Source organism: Haemaphysalis longicornis, unplaced genomic scaffold (assembly GCF_048455015.1).
Source record: "Haemaphysalis longicornis isolate Haplotype H1 unplaced genomic scaffold, Haemaphysalis longicornis Haplotype H1 scaffold_13, whole genome shotgun sequence".
Lineage (NCBI taxonomy): Eukaryota > Metazoa > Arthropoda > Arachnida > Ixodida > Ixodidae > Haemaphysalis > Haemaphysalis longicornis.
In genome coordinates, this window is record NW_027526233.1 from 39,576,635 (window position 1) to 39,593,261 (window position 16,627).

Genomic DNA, 16,627 nt, shown 5'->3' on the forward strand with positions numbered 1-16,627 from the left:
ACAGACAGACAACAAACTACATGTAATAAAGCCACACTTGGGACGGTACACATCTGATTCACATAACAGACACATGGAAGTCGCCTTGGGTAGGCTGCGGTTCGGGCACACCCATGCAACGCACTCAAATCTGCTGACGGGATCTTCTAGACCCCAGCGCAGCAGGTGCGGAGAGGCCCTATCCGTACTGCACATACTCATCACATGCAAGGCACTTCACACAACACGTCAGAAACTCTTCAGAGAACTCTACAGACAACATATTTCCCTACATCCATCAATGTTTCTAGGTGACGATGCAATGGTTCCCGTGAAACGTGTGTTTGAGTATCTGTCAGACGTCAAGTTTTTAAACCTTATTTCCTAGCACGCATAATCAAATCTGGCTGTATACAAGAGCCATCACCATTACCTTGAATTGATTTTACTATGTTCGGCTTACACGTTGTTATATCTACCCTTGTGTGGCAATCTCTTCTCTTTAATAAATAACCACTTCTTTGGCGATCTTTGCCCTCGTTAGTGCGCCCTTAAACACTAACCATCATCATCATCAACAGCACCACTTCAGGGAACAAAAAATAAGATATACACACCTACAAACATGGCAATTCCATTCAGAACAAAATCCCGATGCAAATGTGCACATAAATTTGATATGCATTCAATGAGTGGGCACTGCAGCACGGGGCGCACATACCAACACAAGAAAGCAAGGAAATATTGATTAGACCCGACTTTCAAGAAGAGGGAGAAATTGATTTATCGATGCGCTGCCAATCTCACGCGGCAGTAAATTCCACTTTCCTGTCGTTCTTGGAAAACAACTAAATTTGAATACATGTAGGTTTGCATGAAATGGGGCGAGGTTTAGGCCATGATTATTTTGAGTTACGGTTGGCATTTCATACGCAAGATAGCTGTTATTGGAAAGGCGGTTAACTGAGTGAATGATACGATGCAAGAATTTGAGAGAGTCGATATCGTGTCGCGTAGGTAGTGAAAAAAGATTTAAAATTGTAAGAGCGGATGTAGACGAAAATTGCGGTCATAGCGCCGACAAATGAAACGGATTGCTTTTTTTGCACGGCTTCAATTGTTTCATTTTTCCTTTATTGTACGGACACCAGACGATAGAGGCTTAATCAAGTACTGGACGAATTAGTGTTTTGTACATTGGTAATTTAGTTTACTGCAATGATGTTCTGAGAGTACGCCTTAGGTAACCAAATTTTTTAAGAGATTTGGTGCAGACTGAATTGGTATGTTTAGACCAGGAGAGGTTAGTAGTGAAAATGACGCCAAGGTATTTATAATCTGAAACCCTTTGGAGCATTAGGTTATTGAAAGAGTACTTGAAAACGGAAGTCTGCGTTCTGGTGGTGAAGGAGATTGAGACAGTTTTACGGAAATTGATATTTATTTGCCGTGTATCACACCAAGAGCAAAATACACTAAATGAGTCATTAAGAAGACGGTGATCTTGAACGGAGTAATGGTGTTGTACGAAATACAGTCTTCTGCATAGAGGCGTAATTTACAGGTAAAGGATTGTGGCAAGTCATTATTAAAAATAAAAAAAAAACAAAGGACCAAGAACAGACCCTTGTGGTATCTCTGATGTGACTTGAATTAGAGGTGAATTGCCAGAGTTAAAGCAAACATATTGGGAGCGATTAAACCGAAAATTGGCAATTAGGTCTGCTATGGTACTTCCTATGATACGTCTCTGACACGTTATGATACTTCCGCAGGCAAAAAAGACATGTCCGCGCTGTATGTCCCCAAAAATGATGTTATCTTTTGTAATGGATGCCAGCATTGTTTGGAACCAAATACGATTTTTTCACCCACCCCCGCAGCTATGATTCATTCACCCAACCCCGACTATTTGTCACCCAACAGGTGCTATTGATAGAGTCTCGATACTCCGCATCGGAGAAATTTTGCTCTTTGTTAGGTTGTTGTCACTTTACTGCTCGCGTTCCCACTCTGCTTTATCTGCCGCAGTTTCTGCTATCCATTTTCACTCCGGAAACATCTTCTTTGCACGCTACTAATACTTGTAAAGAAGGAAACCGCGAATTTCATCACGCATGTCATTTCAGAGGTATTTTGGTAGAGGGCTTTTCGCATGATGACAAGCGATGCGACTACCTGATCGATTGAGTAATAGTGCTAAAGAATTATTTTGCTTTGCGCACATATATAAAGAGTTTCAAACATAACCTCTTGTATAAAAAATTAGCAGTGACTAGTAATAGTGACAGGACAGAAATATGCTAAACATTCAAAATGTGATACTTTATACCCAACGTCAATATCTTTGCCTGTTGCCCCGTACTTTTGTGTAGTCACTTGATTCAAAATCGCGCAGCCATCGATAATAGTTCCCCGTGTTCGATTTTGAAACATTTAGCATATGCTGCAAAGAATCAATACGCAGTTGTACGAGTTAGGGTTGTTTTAATTGAAAATATTCCTGTGACATCTTTAAAGTAGGTCATAAAATATTACGCATTGACAACAATATGCTAACCCCCAAATTAGAAAAACAGCTCTCGCCCCACTGTAGATTTTGAGGCGCATTCCAAGTCCAAAAGTAACAAAAGGTTCAAAAAAATATCGCGAAAATATTAGAAGGAAAAAGAACTGAGTTGTGTTCAATCGACAAATCATTCTATCAATAAAAACCGAGCTAAAAGCCGCGTTACCCAGATTACGTAAACACGGAGGTCATTACAAGGCGTGTGACGGTGATAGGCCGGAATACAACAAATACAATAGCCGTTCTTAACCTCTCCTTCACACTCATATATCGAAATGGGCTAAGGGAGCTCAAAGAAAAATAGGCATCCGCCCAAAATCCAATCTATACATTAACCATTGAGCTGATTTGATAGGATGTCTGTTAAAGGAATGTTTTCAACAAAAATGCACGAAAACCAAAACCTAACTCCATGGCACTCAAGTATAGGCGCTTGACTGTGCGCATTTCTCTGCTTTGTTTCTTTTGAGCTTATGCCCTTAAATTATTTTAATTTCACCCTACGTCGGCCATTAGTGCGTTAACTTTGTTTGGGTAATATCTAGCACCATTAATGCCCTACTGGCATCCCAACGAGTCACTAAACCTAACCAGAGAGATTCCGCTGCCACAACGTGGCCACCTGCCGTGTTTGGCCATCTGCGTTGAACGTCAGGGGAAAACTCGATAAAGAAAACAAAAAAAAAACAATCAGCGAGCTCACTCCTCAGGAATTCCGCAGCAGCGGAAGGTGACCTCATTGTTTCACAGCGATACCACAAATCTGCCAAGACAAAAGAATCGAGAGCGTATTTCCACGCACTGGGCGACAAAGTACCGTTAGCGGAAGTCATGTAGAGGGCAGTATTGGGCGTGTCTGTAATTCTTTGCAATTCATGATGGAAAATAGCACAAGAAACCCAGGGACAAAATAAGACGGGACAAAGAAGAGAGAATTAAACGCTATTCATGGAGCCCTCTTTTTTTGCTCCGGTGTTTCTAGCGCGGTTTTTCATCATGGCTCTGAATCAGAACCATCTAACCCAACTTGCCATCCTACTTTGGTAATCTACCCGCCCCTGGGGCTCAGTGGGTAAGGCATTGCGCTGCTCAGCATGAGGTCAGAGGTTCGCTTTCCGGCAGCCGGGGCCGCTTTTCTGGTGGAGGGTAAAAAAAAGTAAAAGCAAAAGCAAAAAAAGTAAAAGTAAAAGCGCCCGTGTGTGCGAGATTTCGGAGCACGTTAAAGCTCCCCAGTTGGTCAGAAGTAATCTTGAGCACTCTCCTGCGGAGCCCTCATCACCTGCGTTGCGTCGGCGCTTTGAACCCTGCAATCAGGCATTACCTTGGTAATCCATCTTAGTAGAGCGAAACCGTTTTCTACGGTCCGCTCAGCGCAAACGGTGCCATTTATATTCGCCGACAAGTGTGTCACTAATGCCACATGACGGTCTCTTTTTCTATCAGAGCGTATCGGACTATGAAAAATGGCCTCTTAAAACTCGCTAATATCATTTCCCTGCAACTAATACCAAGGACTGAAGGTAGAGCATACAGCATACGCGTGGACTTCACACTGATTTTTTAGAGGCGAAGCATCTCATGCGCGAGGTGTGCCACTCGTCCGTGCCCCGTCCCCATACCATTGCGCATGCGCATCTCTCCTCCAGTTCACTATAAATAAAAAGAAAGAGTTAAAAGGCGCCCTGGTTTTGATCCCACGACTCTGGCCGCCACGGGAGGTATGCGTTGGTCTCCCCACTGTGCTACAAACCGAGACGGGAGCATTTGCTACGAACGCGCCTTATGTCCTTCCCTCATTCACAGTACGTCAAAAAGCATGTGCGTGCGCATTCGCTGGCAGCGCGCCTCTTCTCCTCCCCTGCGCCAGCGCATAAAAGCAGGTGCGCGAGCAGCGCCCCGTTCAGTCTGTTGCGAGACATCGTGTGCGCCGGTTCTGTTACGCTGTTGTATGATGAGTTCGACCGGAACCAACAGTCCCGACAGCGTGTGGGGTGACGCAAGTACAAGCAACAGCATCCCTCCAAACGCTCACGGCAACGTTAGCCCTAACGTAGAAAAATTCAACGCTGCGAATTAGAGGAAACCCATCATGCTTCGCATCCTACTCATGGTTTCCTCGCGGGAAGATGGGTTGATTTTTTTTATTACAACCATGTCAGATTTATCAACGCGCTTATACAGACTTGCGACAAAAGCAGTCCACAAGATTAGTGATAACACTTTTTGATTGATGCGAAGATTTAACGCGCCGACGTAACGCAGGCGATGACACACGCCGTAGTCGTGGGGGGCGGGTAAATTTTGACCACTTGGGTATATTTAACATGCGCCGACATCTCCTACGCACGGGCATTTTTTTAAACTTCCATCAAAAAATTACACCATCTTCCCACTTGGGAACCCTGAGGAGATGCAAAGCATCTCGTGTTTGCACGAGTTTGCGCGGCTTTGCACGGAATTTGCACCGCTCGACGTGCCGTTTCGACGCGGCTTCACGTTCTCCGCGTCTTGACGGCGACGTTTCGAAGCGTTGTCGTGTTGACGAATGGCATCCGGATCCGCTGCTCGACGCTGTTGTTTCGAAGCGGCTTCGCGTTCTCCAAGCGCGGGATCCGCTGCGCGACGCTGGCGTTTACGTTCTGCGTCACGAGCTTTCCTCTGCGCAGCCTTGTCTTCAGACGTGCTCACGGTTCTGGAAGTGACAGGTTGTTGCTGGTTGAAGGCGTGACAGCCACTTCACTGCCAGAATCGTTGGCTTCCATTGTCAGCTCATCGGACGGCGCAGCGTTGTCTTGACAGAAAGCAGCAACTGAAGGGAGCAGCGGCGCGTGCCGGGATATATGAAGTGGATAGGAGGAGAGGAGAGGATGAGCTGCTCGCACAGGTGGTATGGAAAGGGGAAAGGAGGAGCCGCGCGCGCGCTATCGCACAGGTGGTGTGGGGAGGAGGAGGGAAGAGAGAGCGGCGTTATCACAGCTGTTGTGGAGAGGAGGAGAGGTGTGGACGCCGGACCCCGGACGATGGACCTCGAATAAGAGATGCTTTGCATCTCAAAGGGGCCGCCGCGAATGGGAATCGAACCCGCGACCTCATGCTGATCAGCACAACGCCTCAGCCACTGAGCCGCCGTGGTAGTGATAATTTCACCAAACCCGAGGTACACAAACAAGCGCTGGACAAGCGCCAGCGCTTCACTAGTTTTGAATGGTTATGACTATAAAAACCGCTTGACTTTAGTAGCCTCTGGGGTACGCCGCGGGCGACAGCCTATGCAGGGGCCTTCCTGTTGCTCTACTTGGCTCAAGCCAACAAGCTGCGACGACTAGGCGAGCTCCTAAAGTGCTCTGAATTTAAAAGGTACTTGACAACGGCCAACAAGTTGGCGACATTCCAGTATCTTTTAACGTCCAGTCCTTGATTACAAGTATACCAACTAACTTGGCAATTCCTGCTTGCGTAGCTGCCTTCGCAAGTGTCCAACCTTTGCCAGGGCGCACGATTATGGAAGTCCCGGATATGCGGCGGCTGCCGCAAACTATTCCTTGGTTGCCCCGCCACTCCGGAACGATTAATCCTCTTTGCTGCGTTGAAGTCGCGCGTGCTTTCCGGTCTTAGGCCGAGAAGATGAACAACTTTATTATTGGCAAATTTCGAATGGTGGGCCCCATTTGCCTTGCCAGCCGATAAAGCCCGCTCAACCAGCCGAAGCGAGTCGGACAGGGATGAGTTAGGCATGGCACGCTTTTAGAGCTTGGGAGAGTTGAAGGGATTCGCTGTGGGGAAAGGCTGCTCTTTTGCGAATAACAGCCCTACCGAAAAATTAGTCTCCAATGGCGACATCGGCGACGTGTCGCTTCGCATTTGAGTGTAAGAAAAGACAGGTATTTGGGAGTGATAATATGGAACAACAAAAAAGGACCACGCACGAGTTGAGCTTCACGCACTCAGCTTACCATCGCCTTGGAGGCTGCAGCCTCCTGCAATCATCATGTCGAGGCGCTTCTTTTTTTGCAGGCGTCCATAAGTCGCACTGGCATTGAGATTCGAATGTTTGTAATAGCGAACAGTTCGAAGGATATGCCTCTTCATGCACACGCGACGTGAAGCTCACAGCAGGGAGCACAGTGCCTGCGGTAAAGATAACGGGGGTAGGGGGCTTAAACCGGGCCAGCAAACCCTTGGCGACGCCACTGGCGCACATGAACTTTCCCGGTGGGGCGTCGCTCTCTCCGATCAAGTTCGGTGGGGGCACACGTCCCGCTGCTCCACGTAGTTCACGCCTATGCAGCAACATAAACAGTGTGACGTCTACACCCGTAAGCCTGTTTTTTCGAAAAAAGGCCCTAAAGTAATGTTTGAACCTTGGACCGCCACAGTCGCAAACTCGGCACCACACGGACACCACCAGTTTTTTTCCCCGGCGGAAGCAACCACTACAGTTTTCAAGTGCTGAGCACTTCTGGGGCCGGTCTTGTCGTCGTAGCTCGTTCTCTGTAACGAGCTACGACGACAAGCGACTACGTGAATAAGAGGGTGCAGCAAGATAACGGATCCAATTAGAGCCCGTGACACGGCTTCGAAAAACAAGCCGCGCACTTAGACACAACCGTTCGAAACCCGAACCGCTGGCGCTTTCCATATAACGCCTCGTTGCTCAGCGCAAATAAAACTGCAGGTACACCTGAGGCAAAATCTCTGTGTATAAACTCCGTCGCAGGCGTCTATTTATTTGGGAACGCCCGCTGGGTTGTTTTTACGATAGTAAGCGAAAGAAGTGTCCACCAAAAACGACGCGTTCCAAACCGTGCAATAGGGCGCCGGCACGTGGGTCATGAAAGCAACCAAAAAAGAACCGAGCTCCCACTCGCGCTGTTCCAGGAACGAGCTGCGCGAGCACTGCGAAGGTTGAAATTTTGAATTGCATTAGAGAAACCTTTGTGGAATTCATCAAGGCAGGAGTGAGGCAGGGTGGCGAAGAGCGTGATGGGTGGAAGCAGTGAACGGGTAACGAAGCTACAGCCCAATATGGCTTATCACTTCTCTGCTTGCACTTCTGACAGCTTTCGCGTTGAGTGGACGGCTTTATATGTTCATAGAGATGCGAAGCCGATAATTTGCCATTTGAACATCTTGAATTCTACATAGCATGTAGCGCAAAAAAGAAAGTAGTACGGTAAACACCGATCGCTGTGTTTTACCTGTATTGTATTCTCGCATGTAAACCTCGAACATAACGGCTGGTGGGAACTGCGCCCACGGAAGAATATCAAGAAGCAAGACCCCATAGAGGGATAGTTTTCCTTTTTTCGTTGAGGGCAGCCCATAATGACGATGATGACAGAATGGGCGTATCATCATCAGGATACATACATACATACATACATACATACATACATACATACATACATACATACATACATACATACATACATACATACATACATACATACATACATACATACATACATACATGCATGCATGCATGCATGCATGCATGCGTCTAGGGCGCTTCTAGGAACCTTGCCTACTTATTGTAAGGTTTCAAATATTAAAGAGAAAGTACGAAAGTAAGCAGTCCACGTCTGCGCCAATTCAATGGTGTGGTAAGCATTTAGCCGCTCAAATGCTTAAGTGCAAATTAAGTGGAAATGTTGAAGTGGAAATGTTGAAATGAAAGTGAAAGGCAAATATAAAGAAACCTCAACTGACCATGGCACTTGTAATGACACTATCGTGAGTGGGGAAGGGCAGGGATCAGAATCGCCAGGAAGAAGAGCCTCCCCGGTACACACCGTACAAAATCGGCACCCGAGACCCCCCCCCCCTCACCCCCGTGTAGTCTTCGCCTATGCATGACACAATGTTTAGGACAAATCCCAGCAACGACTATTGGCCCATCGACATGTCTACTTTCGTCATCGGCTCATGTACCACAATTAGTCATCTTTTACTGTCAATGACGTGGTGTTCGATAAAAGAATGCACTTTTTTGTAGACGTAACAGACGCCACATATGCCGACTGCTGTGAAGAAGTTGGCTCTCGGAAATGACGTGTATAGCCTGCATCTGCGCATGCACTATACCGCTCTAATACGACCTAATCGTCTCGTTTGTCATTTCTTGAACGCCGCGGTTACAGAGATTGTTGGCGCCTAAAGAAGTGCTGTTGACCGTCGGTGACGGTTAAGCCAATGTAGACCTGCCGCTGCCCTACGCGAGCCGTTGGTGCTTTATCGCTCGTGTTGTACCACCATTCCCTCAACCAGCTAAGACGCATGGCTTGTACTGTGCATAACATTGCGATGCCGGGCGACGCTTGGTTGCGTTTATCGCAGGAGCGCCCATCCATAATTGCTAACGTGCACGATGAACATTAGTTTAGCGCATGTCTAGGCGCACTTTCACGCCATTTATATCCTAGAACTTAAAATGTGGCACCACATATTAATCGAACTAATTCCTATCGAGGAGTAGAAAATGACGTTAGTCTTATCCAATGGTAATATTTGGTAATTGCCTATATGCCTTCTAATAAAATTGTATTTATTTGAACAAAACAATGGAAAATATTTCCAAAGCTTTGAGCAGCTTTTTATTCATTGGCAAGTAAATTTTGAGAAGTAAATTGGAACTTGCAGTTTACAAAGCATTTTATACACGGATTTGTAAGGTATTGAGAGTAAACTGCATATAAATATGCAAGCTTTACTGCATACATAAGAAATACTAGTAAGATCCGAAACAAATATGGCTACCGTCATAAAAAGCTTGCATCATGGCCCAAGCCGCCAAACCGATGTCGCACACTGTCTAGGCATAGTCACTGTTAATTATTGATAGTGACTCGGGCTAGTTAGTGAGCGCAAGCAATTTCACCGTTGGTAAAAACCAAGGAGGTTTAAATTTAACCTCCATGGTAAAAACGGAAAACAGACTGCTCCCATCGGGTAGAATAATACACTTTGGTGTCGTTCTGTATAGGCCTCCTGAGCTGGAGTTTTGGCGAGATGCAGCGCCCCTAGCGGCCGACTCCTCTGGGTAGTACAAAAGCAGACGACCCTCACCGCCCTCCATGTGTTTCAATAGACCCCTTTCATAAATGCTCCCTCTGCCAGCGGGCTTTTCGTCACTTACGGTTTTAAAGGGTTTCTGGGATAGAAGTCGCCGTGTTACGGTCAGCCTTTTAACAGTCGTAGCGGTAGCTTTCTGTCAGCGAACGTCAAGCATATTAATCCAGGCATTATAACGTGATTTTATATTAATTGGAAAGCTTGTGCCTCGTCATGAGCTTTCCCACGACGGGATGGACGGGCGATTTGACACGCCTGCCGCGCCTGTCACCTACCGACCTCACTAGCAAGGTGTCGGTCTCGGGCACACAGAAGAGCCCTGGTGCAGCTACAAGTTGGTCACAGAAAGATACGTCGTGGCGTCGGCAGTATGTGCCAACTACGAAAACGAAATGTGAGTAGCGTTTTGGGCCTGATTACAGGCGTTAAGACAAACAATGTGTTGTGTAGGCGCCGTCGAACTATCGGTCTTATTCAGTTGCGCGTACGTGCATTCTGAGAACATTTCGGTTCCGCTCCGTCGCCGTTTTATTACGCATCGCAGCCTTAGCTTGATTTTACAGTGTGTTATACATGTTGATATTTACCGGTCAGAACGAAGTAAGCGAAGACACAGGCGGTTGATCTGTTCGCTTTGGCGTAGCAATCCGGCACCCGCCGCTGTTAAGCAGATCACAAATGAGCTTAAACACAGTTTAAAGTTGGGCGAGTTGGTGATACTTTCCGGGTATAAGTGCGAAGAAGTCGACACGTAGGAAGGAACACAGAGGACGGCGCGCTTCTAGCAACTGCTGGAGCTCTATTAGCGCGCTACTGGCAACTTGCAACTAGAATATACTAGAGCCAGTTGCTAGTAGCGCGCTGTCCTGTGTGTTCCTTTCAACGTGTCTTGCTTTTCGCGCTTATTCTTTCAAATGAGCACTGTTTGGCAAATGCAGTTGCGCCACTGGAGAATCGTGATTTGGGGTTGACCACCCCGGCTTATGGCGCAATCAATCCGTTGCGTGCCGCGACTGGGAGGGGCGATACTCCAGTGACGGAAGCCCGTGCTTTTACGTGCGGCTGCGCACTGTTACAGGACGTAGTTCACTCCACTTGCCGCAGAATTGCCTGTGTATCTATTAACTTTGAATATTTGTTTTCTAGAAAAATTCATAGGTACATAATGCGGCTTATGGTACTAGACTTTGTCCAGCAGTTAAATGCAGGGCACTCCCTGCTGTCATGCAATGAGGGATGGAACGAGACCTTGCACCAGGTAACACAAATCTTGTTGGGTGACTCTTCTATGCTATCATAAGAGCCTAACACAACTATACGCTGTAAGGACCAGCGTCACAAAAAAGTGCAACTCAAAAGGAACAACAAACATAGTGTGGGTGACAGCAACAAGCGATAAAAATTGGTACAGTGCTGCCAATGCCTTTTCTCGTCGCTGCCGCTCACTTGTGGGCTCTTTCTGACCAGCAAAAAGCAAGCCATAGCGACGGCCCGTTACCTGCCACTGTCGCCACCCCCAGCAGTGTGTATAATTTTCTTCATTTGTTGCCAATAATTTTTTGCAGAAATGGCAAGTTCCTGCTGAAGGTGCGGTGCTACCGGATTCAGAAAAAAACAAAGCCTTTATACGTTGTGATTGCCACCGTGAATGAAGTCGGCCAGGTGGTTGATGGTTCCTGTGAATGCCCTGCTGGCGAAGGATTTTGTAGCCACCTGCCAGCCGTTTTGAACGTGGTCGTCCTCCTTCAAAACAAGGGGTACTGCGAGGCCCCAGAGCATCTTTCGGGTACAGATCTGCCACAGAGCTGGAGAAGGCCGAGGGGCGAAGCCATCAAAGGGAGCAGTGCGCAAGATTTGGACTGGCGGAGAGTCGGTGAAGGTGGCCAGGATATGCCTTTGTTGTCGCGTTTGGACCTAAGTAAGGCATCGGAGCGAAGTGTGGACCAGAAACGCAAGGCAATTACACCACTTGCAGACGGCCTGCGAGCCTTGGACGGAGAGACAGCTTTAGTGAAGGTACTGGCAGCAGTAAATCGTGCAGGAGTCTGCACTGCGAAATGCGGTGATGTGCTCGTCAGCTCTCCCTTGTCATACCAGCAACCACTTGCCCCCTTCGGCTTCGATGTGCTGCTGTGTGCCGAGTTGGGGGTGCCTGTCCCGTTCAAGCTGGGGGGGGCCTGCTGATGGCCTGACGCCATTCGACGGCAGCAACTGCTTGGCAATACCTGCCGGCGTTGGTGCACAAGGAGACATTCTAAAGGTTTGTTGGTTTTGGCTGGATGGCATGCCACCCCTCGAACATATTTATTAGTGATCGCTCTTGCACGCCAACAGGCTGCCATGACCGCATTCATGTTTCTACCGTGAAAATAATAATATAGGTGGAGACTTTTGCCAGAAACATTTGCACACACGTCTTTTCTACCCTGGTCATATAAGCCGTCTTTGACCTGTTTTTTCCTCCTAAAGTTGAAGGGTGAATCTACAGTCGCAATGGCCCCATACTTCGGTTTATAAGGTAGTTATATCCAAACATTGGATTATGAGCATATCCCAATGCTTCACCTACATTGCCGTGTGGGGCTCCGTGTTGAACGTTTTGCTGATAGGTGCAACGTGCATTGTATGGCGAAAGTGAGGGGAATACTCAGATCAAGTTCAGCTGAGGGCAGGAATATAATTTAAGTACTGAATGTCTTGTTTGTCACCACCTCTCTAATCTTCCCTCCTTTTTGTTCGTTAGCGCTGTAGTATTGGGAATGTATTGGTGCAAGCTGTCATGTTGCGCTCGCGCCGCGTTATTATTATTTATGCTGGATGGAAGCGCCGACGTACTGGTGCTGATCCGCATGCGTCACTGATTCCTCAGGTGTAGATAAGCGCATGCATTGTACGCGGCTGGAGGTTGTTGCGTTGAGGCACCCAGTGTGCGCCTCGGAATAAAGGCTGTTCCTGAAAGAAACGGGCTCGGCTGATGCTACAACAAACTGGCGACGAGGATGGGATTCGTCACGACGCAGTGAAGATGGCCACAGCCCCGGCAGCGATAATGGCTTCTAACATCGGCAAGCTTCCGAAGTTCCAGACGGACAGCGGAAACATCGATGTTTATCTCGAGCGTTTCGAGCTGTTCGTCACCGCCAACGACATCGCCGAGGAGAAGAAGCTGCAGCTATTCCTGACAACCATCGGGGAAAAGGCTTACGTCACTCTCCGCAGTCTGCTCCTGCCAAAAACGCCGAGCAAGGTAACTTTCGAAGAAGCTACCAGCGTGCTTAAAAAGTACTACGCTCCAAAACGTTCAGTGGTCACGGAAAGATACCGCTTCAACCAACGTAAGCAAGAGGCACACGAGAGCGTGACCTAGTTCGTGGTCGAGCTAAAGAAATTGGCGGCCACATGCGAGTTCGGCGCGTTCCTGGAGGACGCTCTTCGAGACCGTCTCATTGCCGGAATACAAGCGGAAGCCATACAGTGCCGACTTCTGGCCATGACGAATGCCGAACTTACCTGGGACCGGGCCTGCAGCATTGCTACAGCCATGGAAACCGTAACGCAAGACACGAAGGAAGTGTTCACTGGTAACAACGCTGGACGTGCACCTGGCGACACCGACGTGCACTGGCAACGACAAGCCACGACATCGCGGCCAGCGGCGAGAAAAGCACCGTTCAACCGAGCCACGCCCCCCAAGCCCGGCACGCGGGAAAAAGGAGAGCCTAAGACTTTTCACCCCGGGTCGAAACCATGTCACCGGTGGGGAGGGCCCCATTCCCCTGTAAGTTGTTCATTTTTGAACAGTACTTGTTTTAAGTGTGACAAGAAAGGACATGTTGCAAAAATGTGTAAAACGAAAGACGTGAACCAGCTGCTAAACAAAGGCTCTGATAACGAATTGCTAACGATTTGTCACACGGACCGCAGCTCGGGAACGCCTGCCACTGTAGTCAACGTGGAGTAAGACGGAAAAGAAGTAGCGATGGAACTTGACACTGGCGCAGCTATGTCTGTGATTGTCGGAAGCCGAATTCACGACGCATTTTCCAAAAGCCAGTTTCCGGAAAGCTAATCTGAAACTCGTAACCTACAATGGTACGCCGGTAACGATAAAAGGTATCGTGGATGTAACAGTGCAATACTATGACCAAAGCGTGCGACTGCCCCTGGTTATCACTAAAGAAACTGAGGGAGCAAGAATCCTTCTTTGTTCGGGCGTAACTGGCTTGAGAAGATAAAGATAAAATGGCAGGAAGTGGTGCGAGTGAAAGCAGTTGACGCTGAAGGGCCCCTGACCAAGAAATATCTGGATGTGTTTGCACCGGGGTTTGGCTCGATAAAAGGATTCAAAGCTAGCATTGTACTCAAGCAAGGAGCGTGTCCCGTCTTCTGTAAGGCGCGACCAGTGCCGTACGCTCTTCGCGAACGGGTTAAACAGGAACTAGCGAAGCTAGAAAAAGCGAGAATAATCTATAGGGTCAGGCATAGTTCTTGGGCACACCACTTGTGATCATACCTAAAATGGACGGCGTAGGTCTGAAGATTTGTGGCGACTACCGTTGCACAGTCAATGGGGTTATAGAATGGGACCATTATCCTCTGCCTGTGCCTGAGGATATTTCTCAGCACTGCAAGGCGGAACCGTGTTCTCGGTCATTTACCTTTCCCAGGCGTATTTGTAGCTCGAACTGGACGAGCGAGCACAGGAATTGCTCACTGTCAACACGCATATGGGCCTTTCCAAGTTCCGGCGATTGCCTTATGGCGTAGCGAGTGCCCCGGCTGTTTTCCAGGCCGTGATGGATCAGATCTTGCACGGAATGCCAGGCACAGCCTGCTATCTAGACGACGTGATAATTGTAAGAAAAACGCACAAAGAGTGCAAAGAAACAGTGGAGCAAGTGCTCATGGGCCTCAGTAAGCACGGTATAAAGGTGAACACCGAACATGCAGGCTGTTCGAACACAAAGTAACGTACTTGGGGCACAAATTGAAAAAAAATGGCTTACACCTCACCCCAGAAAAAGTGTTGGCTATCAAGAACGCGCCAAAGCCTGCAAATAAGACTCAACTGAAAGCTTTTTTGTGCTTGGTTAACTTCTACGCGAAATTTTTGCCAAATCTAGCCACTGTGCTAGAACCCTTGCATCAGTTGCTTCGCAAAGAGACGGCATGGCACTGGTCACGTCGCTGCGACGACGCATTCGAAAAATGCGAGATGTTTCTGACTGATAAGAGTGTTGTGCAGCTGTACGATGTGAAAAAAGAAATACAGCTTAGTTGTGATGCGTCAGAATATGGACTGGGAGCGGTGCTATTGCACAGAGTAGATGGTGAAGAAAAACCGATTGCCTTCGCATCTCGATCCCTTTCGAGAGCGGAATGAAACTACGGACAAATTGAGAAAGAACCCAGGCGGCACAGAAAGTGTGCCCCAAGACCGGCCCGTCTATGGCCGCTTTCTGGCATGTCCGGCCAGCATCCAGGTTCTGGCAGCCACTCATCATGCGTTGAACGGCCAACATTCGGCAACCAGCGCTTTGGTATTTTTCCGTCCACCCGTGTACGGACGCACAACGGCAGCTAACCGGCTACCAAATATTCAGTTCTCTTACGGCTGCCGATGTTGAGAAAGAGAACGGCCGAAGTACGGCCTTAGGGCATACATTTTTTCTTCGGGAAGTGGTAATCGGCCGAAGCACGGCAAGCGACCGGCCACAGAATATGCGTATTCTTGCGGCAGTTGGTGTTCGAAAAGAGACCGGCCGGAGCGCGGCTGCCGCGCATTCGTTGTTTCAACGGTGAAACGCGCGTCCGGCGGTAGAATATTCGTTTTCTTCTGGCAACCAGTGTTATGAAGGATACCGGCCGACATACGGCCCCAAAATATACGTTTTTCATTCGGTTAGCTGTCCTCGGCCGAATTGCGGCAAGCGAATGGCCACAGAATATTTGGCAACCGGTGTTCAAGAGGAGACCGGCCTACGTAACGTATCTTTATACGTCATTTTTTCGACAAACGGCATACAGCCGAACAACGGCACGCGCCTGGGCGCCGAGAATTCATGCACAGACGTGTTTGGAAGGAGACCGACCGGTTTTTTCCTGGGGGGAGAAAAAGCCGTTAGGGAGCCGAATGACGGGGAGGCGTTTTTCATCCGCTGCGTGTTTCTACGTTTTAAATGAACGAACATCGTTTGTCAAACAGTAATGAGTGTGCTCGGTGAACGGGCAAGGTGCAAGGACTCACTGGACATTAGCAGGGATCCTTTTAGGCCATCAAAATGTCATTTATTGCCACAAGAAGACTGTGCCACACCGACGGGTAAGCTAAGCCTCGCCAGTCATCGCCGCTACCACGCCTCTGCCGCCGGCTTCGTCGACGCATCAGCTCGAGGCTATTCGCCCCCTCAAGAAATGGACAGCATTGGAGACATCGACCCGGCAGAGATGTCCGATCCGAGATAGATGGAGATGGTTCACCAGAATAACTGGCCTTCAAGGGCGTCCAGCAAGAGGCCACCACGCAGGAGCTAAACCGCCACCATGTCAAGGACTCCCCACCAAAGAAAGGCAAGTGCGAGCAAAAGCGCAAGTTATTCTGCTTACAATTAAACTGCGACAAGCAATGTTGCACTATGTTGTGGGTGATAAACGTAGAAGAGACTCGCTTGTGCATTGGTAGGATCAAGTTCATGCCCTGCACTATGTTACTTCATGGGATTTTACGACTGCCTATTTAGAAAAAAAAAATATTTTAAATTTGCGATAACAACAGAGCTTTGTCACTGACGAAGCCTAGCTGTTAATTTAGTTCCGATGTTTGAAGGTGAGCTTAGCTACTCTTGGGATATGACTCATTTGGTTAAGGATAATCGCCAGCATACTAGCAAACACAGATGTTGTCAAGATTTTCTTGCTCAACGCAGATTGTTGAGTTCACGCGCGATTTGGCTCTTGCAATACATAAGCTTAAAGTGGTTGACTGTATATTCTTGGACTGCAAAATGG

The 16,627-nt window shown here is 48.1% G+C and overlaps 1 pseudogene; it reads left to right on the top strand.

Moving 5' to 3' along the window:
- The first annotated feature begins 9,832 nt into the window (after window positions 1-9,832).
- On the top strand, window positions 9,833-11,803 carry LOC144163791 (uncharacterized; annotated as a pseudogene).
- The last annotated feature ends 4,824 nt before the right edge of the window (window positions 11,804-16,627 follow it).